This window comes from Pristiophorus japonicus, chromosome 7, assembly GCF_044704955.1.
Source record: "Pristiophorus japonicus isolate sPriJap1 chromosome 7, sPriJap1.hap1, whole genome shotgun sequence".
In the NCBI taxonomy this organism is placed as follows: Eukaryota; Metazoa; Chordata; class Chondrichthyes; family Pristiophoridae; genus Pristiophorus; species Pristiophorus japonicus.
In genome coordinates, this window is record NC_091983.1 from 88,394,234 (window position 1) to 88,408,111 (window position 13,878).

At 51.1% G+C, this 13,878-nt stretch overlaps 1 protein-coding gene across 4 annotated transcripts in view; it reads right to left on the reverse strand.

Annotated features, from left to right (window-relative positions):
* Window positions 1-13,878, reverse strand: part of LOC139267186 (microtubule-associated protein RP/EB family member 3-like) — a 124,363-nt gene that overhangs the window by 108,352 nt on the left and 2,133 nt on the right. The window contains exon 1 of one of the 4 annotated variants that reach the window (XM_070885116.1): window positions 10,505-10,525. The exons of the other annotated variants lie outside the window; for them this stretch is intronic. The gene's annotated coding sequence lies outside the window, so the exon portion shown is untranslated. Of the gene's footprint in view, window positions 1-10,504; window positions 10,526-13,878 lie in introns of those variants that run through there. 4 annotated transcript variants of the gene reach the window in all.

The following is a 13,878-nucleotide window of genomic DNA, read 5'->3' on the forward strand; positions in this document are numbered from 1 at the left end:
AAATGGCCTACTCCTGCTCCTATTTCTTATGTTCTTATTCTGCACTACACCACAGAAAGATATTGACAATTAAAAGTCTTGCACATGGTACATTCCACACAAATTGAGTCGGTCAGCAACCACATTGCAAAAAAATATCCATCGCGCTTTTCTAATTGACGCAAACGTCACTTTTTTTTCGAACCACATTGATTCACTCAAACATTGACAGGTGCAGGTAGACCGACCAAATCCAGAAATAGCTTGGGCCAAGGTTTGGGTCTTTCTGATGTCCCGGAAACACCTGGGCAGAGGTAAAGGGGGAAAGGGGGGGGAAGAAAGAGTGGTCCGGGCGGCCGATCGAAGGTTCCGGGCAACTGGGGGGGGGGGGGGGGGGGGGGGGAGGGGGGGCGTTAGGGGAGGTCCGGGTGGTGGCCGAAGTGAGGTAAGGCAAGAGGGGGCATCCGGGCAGCGGGCGAGGTGGGGGGGCCAGACGGTGGCCGAGGTCCGGCGGTGGAACGGGGGAGTTCGGCAGCAGGTCTGGATTTCGGAACATTTTCCGGACAACCCTGCCACAAATTGGCCCAGTGTCTGGATTCCGCAACATTCTGAATTTCGGAACTCCAGATTTCGGACGCTCAACCTGTGCTCTAAGACCAGAAACCTGCACAAAAACAACCAACTCAATCACTCAACTTTTCTAAAGTAAAAATCTGGTGGTAGCAGCTATCGCAAAAGGAACTAATTCTTTCCACGCCCGTTTTAACTGATATTTTTTTTCTGACCCAGCTGACTAGCAAGAAATACGTAAGTAATTCCTAAAAACAAAGTCAGCAATTGTATATTAGAAATGCTCTCGCTGGAATGGGTCTTGGGTTCTGTTTCCTTTAGTTCCCTTTGAAATAACGCCTTTCACAATCTCAGCACACCTCAAAGCACTTTACAGCCACTGAAGTATTTTTGAATTCACTGTTGTAATGTTGAAAATGCGGCAGCCAATTTGCGCACAGCAAGCTCCCACAAATAGCAGTGATAATGACGAGAAAATATGTTTTAGTGATGTTGAGGGATAACTCCCCTGCAGTTCTTTGAAATAGTGCCATGGGCTCTTTCACATCCATCCAAGCATGCAGACAGGGTACCGGTTTATGCTCATCTGAAAGACGGAACCTCCGACAGTGCAGCACTCCCTCAGTACTGCACTGGAGTGTCAGACTAGACTTTTGTGTTCAAGTCTCTTGAGAACACCCACAACCTTCTGACTCAGGCAAGCATTCTAGCAACTGAGCCACGGCTGACACTCTGCTCTGACACTGATCAAGTTTAGTCAGGTATCTTGAGTGAAATTGTTAAGTTCTGTGTGTTCTTATTCTGAGCCAACAAGTAGAGTGTGACACCTGATTATATTTGATCAATGATTTAATTACATCACATACTGCTTTGCCAACATATATAATCCTGGAGCATTGAGTGCTGAGAACACCCCCACACATTTTAATTCCAACAGCTTCAAAGTCAGTTTTAACTACTAAAGTATAGCAACGCAGAGTTACGTGTGGTTACAAATAAAGCTCTCACATGGGTAAGCTAGGAGCACAGGCGACTTCTGAAAGTCTGTCGACAGTACTTCCATTCACACCTACATAGTTTAAGTTATAAATATAAACAAAATTATTGGATCTCTGTAATTAGAAAGAATTAGAGGGAAATTGAAGTTATTATGGGAAATTTATTAAAATTGAAGAACGTTGGGGGATCAGGAAATTTTATGGATGCATTTATTTGTCATCATCATCATCATAGGCAGTCCCTCGGAATCAAGGAAGACTTGCTTCCACTCCTGAAGTGAGTTCGTTGGTGGCTGAACAGTCCAATAAAAGAGCCACAGACTCTGTCACAGGTGAGACAGATAGTCGTTGAGGGAAGGGGTGGGTGGGACTGGTTTGCCGCACGCTCTTTCCGCTCTCTGCATTTGATTTCTGTATGCTCTCTGTGTTGAGACTCGAGGTAACTGAATGGCAGCCATTTCTCTGACTGGCTCTCCATTATCACATGACCTATTGCTGATTGGTCCCCGTGGAGGATAAGCCGTACCCTGAACTTTCTCTGGAATGTGTAAATGGAACCACCCAGCCTAACTTTGCACATTGTAACATGATCCATTTAGACTTCAGAAGTCAGAAAGGACGCATCCCTCCCCCAGCCAAAATCCCTCCTTACCCCAGTGCAAGTGCATCTCCCTTGTCATCCCTGTCTGGCGTAAAAATAAAAAAGGGAAGGTGGCTCAACCGTGGCTATCAAGGGAAATCAGGGTTAGTATTAAAGCCAAGGAAGTGGCATACAAATTGGCCAGAAATAGCAGTGAACCCGGGGACTGGGAGAAATTTAGAACTCAGCAGAGGAGGACAAAGGGTTTGATTAGGGCAAGGTAAATAGAGTACGAGAGGAAACTTGCAGGGAACATTAAGACGGACTGCAAAAGTTTCTATAGATATGTAAAGAAAAAAAGGTTAGTAAAGACAAACGTAGGTCCCCTGCAGTCAGAATCAGGGGAAGTCATAACGGGGAACAAAGAAATGGCAGACCAATTGAACAAGTACTTTGGTTCGGTATTCACTAAGGAGGACACAAACAACCTTAAGGATATACAAGGGGTCAGAGGGTCTAGTCAGAAGGAGGAACTGAGGGAAATCCTTACTAGTCGGGAAATTGTGTTGAGGAAATTGATGGGATTGAAGGCCGATAAATCCCCAGGGCCTGATGGACTGCATCCCAGAGTACTTAAGGAGGTGGCCTTGAAAATAGTGGATGCATTGACAGTCATTTTCCAACATTCCATAGACTCTGGATCAGTTCCTATCAAGTGGAGGGTAGCCAATGTAACCCCACTTTTTAAAAAAGGAGGGAGAGAAAACAGGGAATTATAGACCGGTCAGCCTGACATCAGTAGTGGGTAAAATTATGGAATCAATTATTAAGGATGTCATAGCAGCGCATTTGGAAAGAGGTGACATGATACGTCCAAGTCAGCATGGATTTGTGAAAGGGAAATCATGCTTGACAAATCTTCTGGAATCTTTTGAGGATGTTTCCAGTAGAGTGGACAAGGGAGAACCAGTTGATGTGGTATATTTGGACTTTCAGAAGGCTTTCGACAAGGTCCCACACAAGAGATTAATGTGCAAAGTTAAAGCACATGGGATTGGGGGTAGTGTGCTGACATGGATTGAGAACTGGTTGGCAGACAGGAAGCAAAGAGTAGGAGTAAGTGGGTACTTTTCAGAATGGCAGGCAGTGACTAGTGGGTACCGCAAGGTTCTGTGCTGGGGCCCCAGCTGTTTACATTGTACATTAATGATTTAGATAAGGGGATTAAATGTAGTATCTCCAAATTTGCGGATGACATTAAGTTGGGTGGCAGTGTGAGCTGCGAGGAGGATGCTATGAGGCTGCAGAGTGACTTGGATAGGTTAGGTGAGTGGGCAAATGCATGGCAGATGAAGTATAATGTGGATAAATGTGAGGTTATCCACTTTGGTGGTTAAAAACAGAGACAGACTATTATCTGAATGGTGACAGATTAGGAAAAGGGGAGGTGCAACGAGACCTGGGTGTCATGGTACATCAGTCATTGAAGGTTGGCATGCAGGTACAGCAGGCGGTTAAGAAAGCAAATGGCATGTTGGCCTTCATAGCGAGGGGATTTGAGTACAGGGGCAGGGAGGTGTTGTTACAGTTGTACAGGGCCTTGGTGAGGCCACACCTGGACTATTGTGTACAGTTTTGGTCTCCTAACTTGAGGAAGGACATTCTTGCTATTGAGGGAGTGCAGCGAAGGTTCACTAGACTGATTCCCGGGATGGCGGGACTGACATATCAAGAATGACGGGATCAACTGGGCTTGTATTCACTGGAGTTCAGAAGGATGAGAGGGGACCTCATAGAAACGTTTAAAATTCTGACGGATTTAGACAGGTTTAGACAGGTTAAATGCAGGAAGAATGTTCCCAATGTTGGGGAAGTCCAGAACCAGGGGTCACGGTCTAAGGATAAGGGGTAAGCCATTTAGGACCGAGATGAGGAGAAACTTCTTCACCCAGAGAGTGGCGAACCTGTGGAATTCTCTACCACAGAAAGTTGTTGAGGCCAATTCACTAAATATATTCAAAACGGAGTTAGATGTAGTCCTTACTACTAGGGGGATCAAGGGGTATGGCGAGAAAGCAGGAATGGGGTACTGAAGTTGCATGTTCAGCCATGAACTCATTGAATGGCGGTGCAGGCTCGAAGGGCTGAATGGCCTACCTCTGCACCTATTTTCTATGTTTACCTCAGTGCAGGTGCATCCCTCCCCCAGCTGAAGTCCCTTACCTTGCACTCAACCACCCCCCATCCCGCCATTGATGGGGCATTGTGTACAGATTGTTAACAGGTTTATTGGGTATGAAGCATCAGTGTCGTGACTTCTGGATTTCATCCACTCCACCGATGTCGGGTGTGGGTTAAAGGGGGTTGGAAGAATGTGATTTGTCTCCCCCGAGTTCCCTCTCTCTCCCCTCCCCCACAACCAGGTTCTCTCGTTCCCTTCCTTTCCCTTCCTCCCGCCAACCAGGTTCTCTCTCCCACCCTGTTGCCTGTCGGCTCTCTCTGCCCGGCGGCTCAACAGGCAACGTGGTGTTTCGGGGCCGGTTCTGAAGCATGCACATAAAAGGGTTAGAATAAATTGCGCTGGGCGGGCGTAGTCAGAGACTGTCCTAACTTTCGCTTCTGCGCATGCGTCGAGACGCAAGTTAGGTCAAATAATCACTCCGAACTTCAATTCAATATCAGAACAAATAAGCAGATGCCTTTCCTTGCAAATTCTGACTAATTTTATAGGGGCTTAACGTTTTTCGAATTACTAATGTACAGTGCAGCACCAGCTGGCACATTCTTAAGGAAAGATTAGCATCGAGATAGAGATATTCATTTTGCATTGCAGATCTGCAGCTTGAATATATTAGGATAGCGTCATTCATGTCAGTTGCACGGTAAGTAGCTATGCTAAAAAACATCAAAATTTCTATAAAAGTTGATAATATTGGTGTTAATTGTTTTTGTACTAACTGGCTTCAAGAGCAGCAACAGTTCTGAGAGAATAAAGTACATGTGGCCTGAGACAAGTAGAATCCATGGTCTTCTGGTGGGAAGACCCAATATAAAAGAATGAATCTGTGGGAAAATGTGAAGTTATCCACTTTGGCAGAAAAAATAAAAAAGCAAATTATAATTTAAATGGAGAAAAATTGCAAATTACTGCGGTACAGAGGGTCCTGGGGGCCCTTGTACATGAAACACAAAAAGTGAGTATGCAGGTACAACGAATAATCAGGAAGGCAAATGGAATGTTGCCTTTATTGCAAGAGGGATAGAGTATAAAAGCAGAGAAGTCCTGCTACACTGTACAGGGTATTGGTGAGGCCACACCTGGAGTACTGCGTACAGTTTTGGTCTCCGTATTTAAGGAAGGATATACTTGCATTGAAGGCTGTTCAGAGAAGGTTCACTAGGTTGATTCTGGAGATGAGGGGGTTGACTTATGAAGATAGGTTGAACCTATACATATTGGAGTTCAGAAGAATGAGGTGTGATCTTATCGAAACATATAAGATGAGGGGGCTCGACAAGGTGGATGCAGAGAGGATATTTCCACTCAAAGGGGAAACTAAAACTAGGGGACAAAGTTTTAAATGGGAGACCCCTTATTCTGAAATTGAGATGAGGAGGAATTTCTTCTCGCAGAGGGTTGTAAATCTATGGAATTCTCTGCCCCAGAGCTGTGGGGGCTGGGTCATGGAATATATTTAAGGCGGAGATAGACAGATTTTTAAGCGATAAGGGAGTAAAGGGTTATGGGGAGCAGGCAGGGAAGTGGAGCTGAGTCCATGATCAGAACAGCCAAGATCTTATTGAATAGCGGAGCAGGCTCAAGGGGCCAAATAGCCTAATCCTGCTCCTATTTCTTATGTTCTTATGCAGTCTGATCCAACTCGGACCTTTAAGATCAGGTGTTCTAGTTTACTTGCATCAACTAGTACACTGGATTTACCCAACTACTGATCATTTTAAACATAGGAATAAGGATTTTAAAAAGTATTAAGAGTCATATCTAACACACAAAAGTTAAAGAAAACTTTTCTCCCCAAAAAGAGCATCTTTGAATTCTACCTATTAACTTGAGGTGTGGCTGATAACTTAAATTATGTATCAACATTACTGCTTTGGTTATGGAAGCCTAAGAACGATGTCCAAGTTTGATCAGTTTTGATGATGCAACCATGTCAAACTTTAGCTCTCGTGTCACTTAAAAACTTGACTTTAAAACAATTTCAACCAACTAAGCCTGAATTTCATTGTATCGTCTTACTTCCCACACACAGAAAAATTGCACATTTTGAAGAAACTGTCAGAGTCATACCTTTTTTGTTCTCGTCTCTGGCACTTTTACCTACTGATCAGGTCCCCCCAAATGACCTCTGTGCACCATTCGTACTCCCTCCCAATTTATATCCTGCTCTGGTGCCACTTTCCTTGGGAGCCTATTAAGGCATTCTTGAAGCCTGACCAACATCCGAGTACAGGTACCACTCAACTACCTAAAACCGCAGAAGCTTACAACACAGGAGGTGGCCATTAAGCCTATTGTCTTTGCCAGCTCGGAAACAACTCTCACTGCCCTCTTCAACTCTCTCAGGTCTGTATTTTCCCCTAAAAAGTGCAATCAATCCTACCTCAACTGATTCTGGTGGCAAATCATTCAACACTAACTCTCTGCATAAAGAAATGTCTCTTAATCTCTCTACTACCTCCAAGTGAGGATTTAAATTGATGACTCATTCTTGCTGACTCCCCGACCAGAGGAAATAGGGTAAATAGGGAATGACTATCAAAACCCTTCCTAATCTTAAACCTCAATTAAACGTACTCCATGCCTCATCTGCTCCAATGGAAATAGCCTTAGTACAGTAAAATCTGTAAATTAGGGACACCTAAGGGACTTGCATCAAGTGTCCTTTGTTTGCAGGTGTCCTTATTTTCAAATTGTATGTACAGCCATTGTATGTACGGTGAACTTGAGGAGACAAATATTCCAGGATTTGCTGCATCTCCTGCAGTTCCTTCTTTTTTTCCTGCTCTCACCTGGGATCATGCCTAATTCTGGAGCCCTGCCATCAGGATGTGATTTCAGTTCATTTTCTGTTTGTTGGGTTTCTTAGGTTTCTTAGTTCATTGCCATCCCATGTTTCATAAACATTTCCTAGTTCATTATCATTCCTTTTCCATTGAGTGAGGGATACACTGATCCTGTGATCTGCTATGTAGGCAGCTTTCACAGGGCAAGATGGCTGCTGTAGGGCTGGAGTGCCTGTCATATTTCAGCCAAATTGGGAGGATTAATTTCCTCCAGACCCCTGCCCGGCAACCCTCCTTTTGTGCTGCAGCTGCTAACGTTTGATTTGCTGGCCGCTGTGTTTTAAACTCTCCCCTCACCCTCCACCAAAATTTTCGGGCCCCCGATTCCTAATTGGACCCCGACCGTCAGTTCCCGGATTTTGTGTAATGGAGATCTTTTTACTCAGCGTTCATAGCAGCAGAGAAATCCCTCTATCCCTGTGCATGGATTAAATTCTGCCACTATGCATGTTGGATAAAGAGATCTCCATTACACAAAAGCCATTTTTTTTTCACCCACTGCCCCCTCGTACTTACCTGCGTGTCTGCTGTTTTAAGTTGTAAATGAACTTGGTGCATTGAAGGTTGTCCATAATTCATAATTTGAGAGTACTCATGGTTTCAAGGGGTGGTTTGTATCTCTTATATAAGTTATTTGGGACTGACAGCAAGTGTGCTTTTTTTTGCAGGTGTCCATTTTTTGGGGGTGTCTGTTTCTACAGGTTTCATTGCATTTTAAGTCTCACCTTCCAACTACAATTTCTATTCCATCACATCAACTTGATGAATCTATGGTGTACACGCTCTACAGCTTTAATATCCTTTCTAAAATGAAACATCCAATACTGCAAACAATTCTCTTGCTGTGAACCATTAAGTTCCTCGTTTAAATTTATCACTTCATTCCTGTACTCCGTGCCTCAATTTATGAAACCCAAAATGCTAATGGGGTTTTATTTTATGGCTCAATCTATCTACACTCACATTTGGATGGGATTATTTGAACCCAAGGTCTCTCTGTTCAACTATTATCTTTCAGAAGCATCCATTGGGTTTATACCCCATTGTCTTATTCTTCCTCCAAAAATGCATACTTCTGCACATTAGAATAAATCTGCCCACTTGTCTGCCCATTCCACTAACCTGTTACACACACAGAAAACAAAAGTGGACCCCCTCACTGACCAACCAACATCCATTTATCCTAACGAACTGTTTCTCGACAGTGAACCAACTTTCTATTCATGTAAACAAGTCGAGCCACCTTATCAAACGCTCCTAAAAATAGATGTACACACCTATTGAATTATCTTTATCCATAGTAACTTATTAAATAGCTCTAAGTTTGCCAAATGTGACAAATTTAACCTTAGCAAATGTGACTTAAAGTTAACTCATGGGAACTTGCCTAACCTTTGTACCCGCTGACAGGGTGCAGGGAAGAGCTAAATGAGGCGTGGATGAACTATGGTTGAAAACAACCAAAAGAGGGGATTGGGAAGAGAGAGCAGGAGGGGGTGGTGAAAAGGCAGGATGAAAAGCTGAGGAGGGGGGTGGGAAGCCAGAAAAGCTGGAGGGGGCGGCAAAGGGAGGCGGTAGCCAGAAAAGTTGCGGGGGGAGGGGCAGAAAAGCTGTTGGGGGGGGGGGGGGCAGAAAAGCTGGGGAGGAGGGAGCTAGAAAACATTTCACTGGTGCATAAATAGTGACAGAAAGTGATAGAAAAGTTTTAAATATTGGTTTATAGTAACATAATATTTTGCATTGTCATGGTTTTCACAGATATTAAGCAACAAATAAAGCACATGAAAGTATCTGCACATGGTTTTCAAAAATAATGGAAAAAAATGAACATTTCCGTAAATTCCCTTTAATACTTCAATCTAATTTGTTGAGAATGTCACGCAAGTACTCGTAACATATTTTATTCAAAAGTGAAAACGCCACAAAAATATCCAGAGACATGCTCTCCAAATCCAAAAATCCTTCCAACTGCAAGCAAACGCAAAGCTCTGGGTCTGCACATGAGCAAGACAAGAGAGAATCTGGTGATCCGTGCTTAAATAACTTGCTTATATGCACTACCTAGGTTCACACTTGGCTTGCACTGATAAGTGGCAACAACAACTTGTATTTATACTGCGCCTTTAACATCGTAAAACATCCCAAGGCGCTTCACCGCAGCGTTATAAAACAAAAAATAAATTTGACACCAAGCCACATCAAAAGAAATTACGGTAGATGACCAAAAGCTTGGTCAAAGAAGTAGGTTTTAAGGAGTGCCTTAAAAGGAGGAAAGAGAGGTTGAGAGGCGGAGATGTTTAGGGAGGGAAGCCTAGAGCTTCGGGCCCAGGTTGCTGAAGGCACGGCCACCGATGGTTGAGCAGTTATAAACAGGGATGCTCAAGAGGGCAGAATTTGAGGCGCGCAGACATCTCAAGGGGCTGTGAAGCTGAAGGAGATTAAAGAGATAGGGAGGGGCAAGGCCATGGATGGATTTGGGAATTTTGAAATTTGCTTAACTGGGAGCCAATGTCAGCAAGCACAGGGGTGATGGATGAACGGGACTTGGTGCAAGTTAGGACATGGGCAGTCGAGTTTTGGATGACCTCGAGTTTACTACGTCGGGTAGAATGTGCAAGTAACATTTGTGCCACGAGTGCCCGGCAATGACCATCTCCAATAAGCGAGAGGCGAACCACCTCCCCTTGACATTCAACAGCATTACCATCGCCGAATCCCTCACCATCAACATCCTGGGGCTCACCAGAAACTTAATTGTACCAGCCACATAAATACTGTGGCAACAAGAGTGGGTCAGAGGCTGGGTATTCTGCAGCGAGTGTCTCACGTGACACCCCAAAGCCTTTCCAACATCTACAAGGCACAAGTCAGGAGTGTGATGGAACACTGTCCACTTGTCTGGAAATGTGCAGCTCCAACAACACAAGCAGCTCCACACCATCCAGAAAAAAGCAGCCCGCTTGATTAGCATCCTATCCACCACCTTAAACATTCACTCCGTCCACCACCGGCGTACCGAGGTTGCAGTGCGCACCATCTATAAGATGCATTGCAGCAACTCGTCAAGGCTTCTTCGGCAGCACCTCCCAAACCCGTGACCACCTAGAAGGATAAGGGCAGCAAGCACATGGGAACACCACCATCTCCAAGTTTCCCATCAAGTCACACACCTTCCTGACTTGTTTATATCGCCATTCCTTCATCATCGCTGGGTCAAAATTCTGGCACTCCCTCCCTAACTATGGAAATTCTTTCAACACACGGACTGCAGCAGTTCAAGGCGGCAACTCACCACCACCTTCTCGAGGGCAATTAGGAATGGTCAATAAATACTGGCCTTGCCAGCGACGCCCATATCTCATGAACGAATTAAAAACACAGGAAAGAGGGGCCACCTGGTCAAGATACAAGACGAAGTGAGGAGAGAAAATGAAGACAACAGAAGAACTGCACAAATATACATTCATTGTATGATCAGTCATCATCATCATTCCCTCAAAACGACGATGGCTTGCTTCAGGGAGACGGGGGTGGGGGGAGGACGGGGGTGGGGGGAGGACGGGGGTGGGGGGAGGACGGGGGTGGGGGGAGGACGGGAGACGGGGGTGGGGGGAGGACGGGGGTGGGGGGAGGACGGGGGTGGGGGGAGGACGGGGGTGGGGGGAGGACGGGAGACGGGGGTGGGGGGAGGACGGGAGACGGGGGTCGGGGGTGGGGGGAGGACGGGAGACGGGGGTCGGGGGAGGACGGGGGTGGGGGGAGGACGGGAGACGGGGGTGGGGGGAGGACGGGGGTGGGGGGAGGACGGGGGTGGGGGGAGGACGGGGGGGGGAAGAGAAAGAGACGGGGGTGGGGGCGGAAGAGAGGAGAAAGGATAAAGGGGGGGTGGGTGGGAGGGCGGGAATAGGAGAAAGGGTGGGGGGGGAATAGGAGAAAGGGTGGGGGGGGAATTTGAGGACGGGGACGGGGCCGGGGGGGGGGGGGGGGATTTGAGGACGGGGCCGGGGGGGGGGGGGGATTTGAGGACGGGGCCGGGGGTGGGGGGGGATTTGAGGACGGGGCCGGGGGTGGGGGGGGATTTGAGGACGGGGCCGGGGGAGGGGGGAGATTTGAGGACGGGGCCGGGGGAGGGGGGAGATTTGAGGACGGGGCCGGGAGGGGGGAGATTTGAGGACGGGGCCGGGGGGGGGGGGGAGATTTGAGGACGGGGCCGGGGGGGGGGGGGAATTTGAGGATGGGGCCGGGGGGGGGGGGGGGGGGGGATTTGAGGACGGGGCCGGGGGGGGGGAGGATTTGAGGACGGGGGGGGTGGGGGGGGATTTGAGGACGGGGGGGTTGGGGGGGGATTTGAGGACGGGGGGGGGTGGGGGGGGGGGGGATTTGAGGACGGGGGGGGTGGGGGGGGGTATTTGAGGACGGGGGGGTGGGGGGGGGATTTGAGGACGGGGGGGGTGGGGGGGGGATTTGAGGACGGGGGGGGTGGGGGGGTGATTTGAGGACGGGGGGGTGGGGGGGTGATTTGAGGACGGGGGGGGTGGGGGGGGTGGAATTGAGGACGGGGGGGGGGGGGGGGAATTGAGGACGGGGGGGGGGGTGGGGAATTGAGGACGGGGGGGGGGTGGGGAATTGAGGACGGGGGGGGGGTGGGGAATTGAGGACGGGGGGGGGGGTGGGGAATTGAGGACGGGGTGGGGAATTGAGGACGGGGGGGGGAATTGAGGACGGGGGGGGGGTGGGGGGGGATTTGAGGACGGGGGGGGTGGGGGGGGGATTTGAGGACGGGGGGGGTGGGGGGGGGATTTGAGGACGGGGGGGGTGGGGGGGGGATTTGAGGACGGGGGGGGTGGGGGGGGGATTTGAGGACGTGGGGGGGGGATTTGAGGACGGGGGGGGTGGGGGGGGATTTGAGGACGGGGGGGGTGGGGGGTGATTTGAGGACGGGGGGGGGGAATTGAGGACGGGGGGGGGGGGGGGGTGGGGAATTGAGGACGGGGGGGGGGGGGGTGGGGGATTGAGGACGGGGGGGGGGGGTGGGGGATTGAGGACGGGGGGGGGGGTGGGGGATTGAGGACGGGGGGGGTGGGGGATTGAGGACGGGGGGGGGTGGGGGATTGAGGACGGGGGGGTGGGGGATTGAGGACGGGGGGGGGGGGGTGGGGGATTGAGGACGGGGGGGGGGATTGAGGACGGGGGGGGGGTGGGGAATTGAGGACGGGGGGGTTGGGGAATTGAGGACGGGGGGGTTGGGGAATTGAGGACGGGGGGGGTTGGGGAATTGAGGACGGGGGGGGTGGGGAATTGAGGACGGGGGGGGGGGGGGGGGGAATTGAGGACGGGGGGGGGGGGGAATTGAGGACGGGGGGGGGGGTGGGGAATTGAGGACGGGGGGGGGGGTGGGGAATTGAGGACGGGGGGGGGGGGGTGGGGAATTGAGGACGGGGGGGGGGGGGTGGGGAATTGAGGACGGGGGGGGGGGGTGGGGAATTGAGGACGGGGGGGGGGGTGGGGAATTGAGGACGGGGGGGGGGGTGGGGAATTGAGGACGGGGGGGGGGGGGGGGGGAATTGAGGACGGGGGGGGGGGGGGGTGGGGAATTGAGGACGGGGGGGGGTGGGGAATTGAGGACGGGGGGGCTGGGGAATTGAGGACGGGGGGGGGCTGGGGAATTGAGGACGGGGGGGGGCTGGGGAATTGAGGACGGGGGGGGGGGGGAATTGAGGACGGGGGGGGGGGGAATTGAGGACGGGGGGGGGGGGAATTGAGGACGGGGGGGGGGGGAATTGAGGACGGGGGGGGGGGGGAATTGAGGACGGGGGGGGGGGGGAATTGAGGACGGGGGGGGGGGGAATTGAGGACGGGGGGGGGGAATTGAGGACGGGGGGGGGGGAATTGAGGACGGGGGGGGGGGGAATTGAGGAGGGGGGGTGGGGAATTGAGGACGGGGGGGGTGGGGAATTGAGGACGGGGGGGGTGGGGAATTGAGGACGGGGGGGGGCGGGGAATTGAGGACGGGGGGGGGCGGGGAATTGAGGACGGGGGGGGCGGGGAATTGAGGACGGGGGGGGGCGGGGAATTGAGGACGGGGGGGGGCGGGGAATTGAGGACGGGGGGGGGCGGGGAATTGAGGACGGGGGGGGCGGGGAATTGAGGACGGGGGGGGGCGGGGAATTGAGGACGGGGGGGGGCGGGGAATTGAGGACGGGGGGGCGGGAATTGAGGACGGGGGGGGGCGGGGAATTGAGGACGGGGGGGGGCGGGGAATTGAGGACGGGGGGGGGGCGGGGAATTGAGGACGGGGGGGGGCGGGGAATTGAGGACGGGGGGGGGCGGGGAATTGAGGACGGGGGGGGGCGGGGAATTGAGGACGGGGGGGGGGGGCGGGGAATTGAGGACGGGGGGGGGGGGGCGGGGAATTGAGGACGGGGGGGGGGTGGGGAATTGAGGACGGGGGGGGGTGGGGAATTGAGGACGGGGGGGGGTGGGGAATTGAGGACGGGGGGGGGTGGGGAATTGAGGACGGGGGGGGGGGGAATTGAGGACGGGGGGGGGGAATTGAGGACGGGGGGGGGGAATTGAGGACGGGGGGGGGGAATTGAGGACGGGGGGGGGGAATTGAGGACGGGGGGGGGGGGAATTGAGGACGGGGGGGGGTGGGGAATTGAGGAC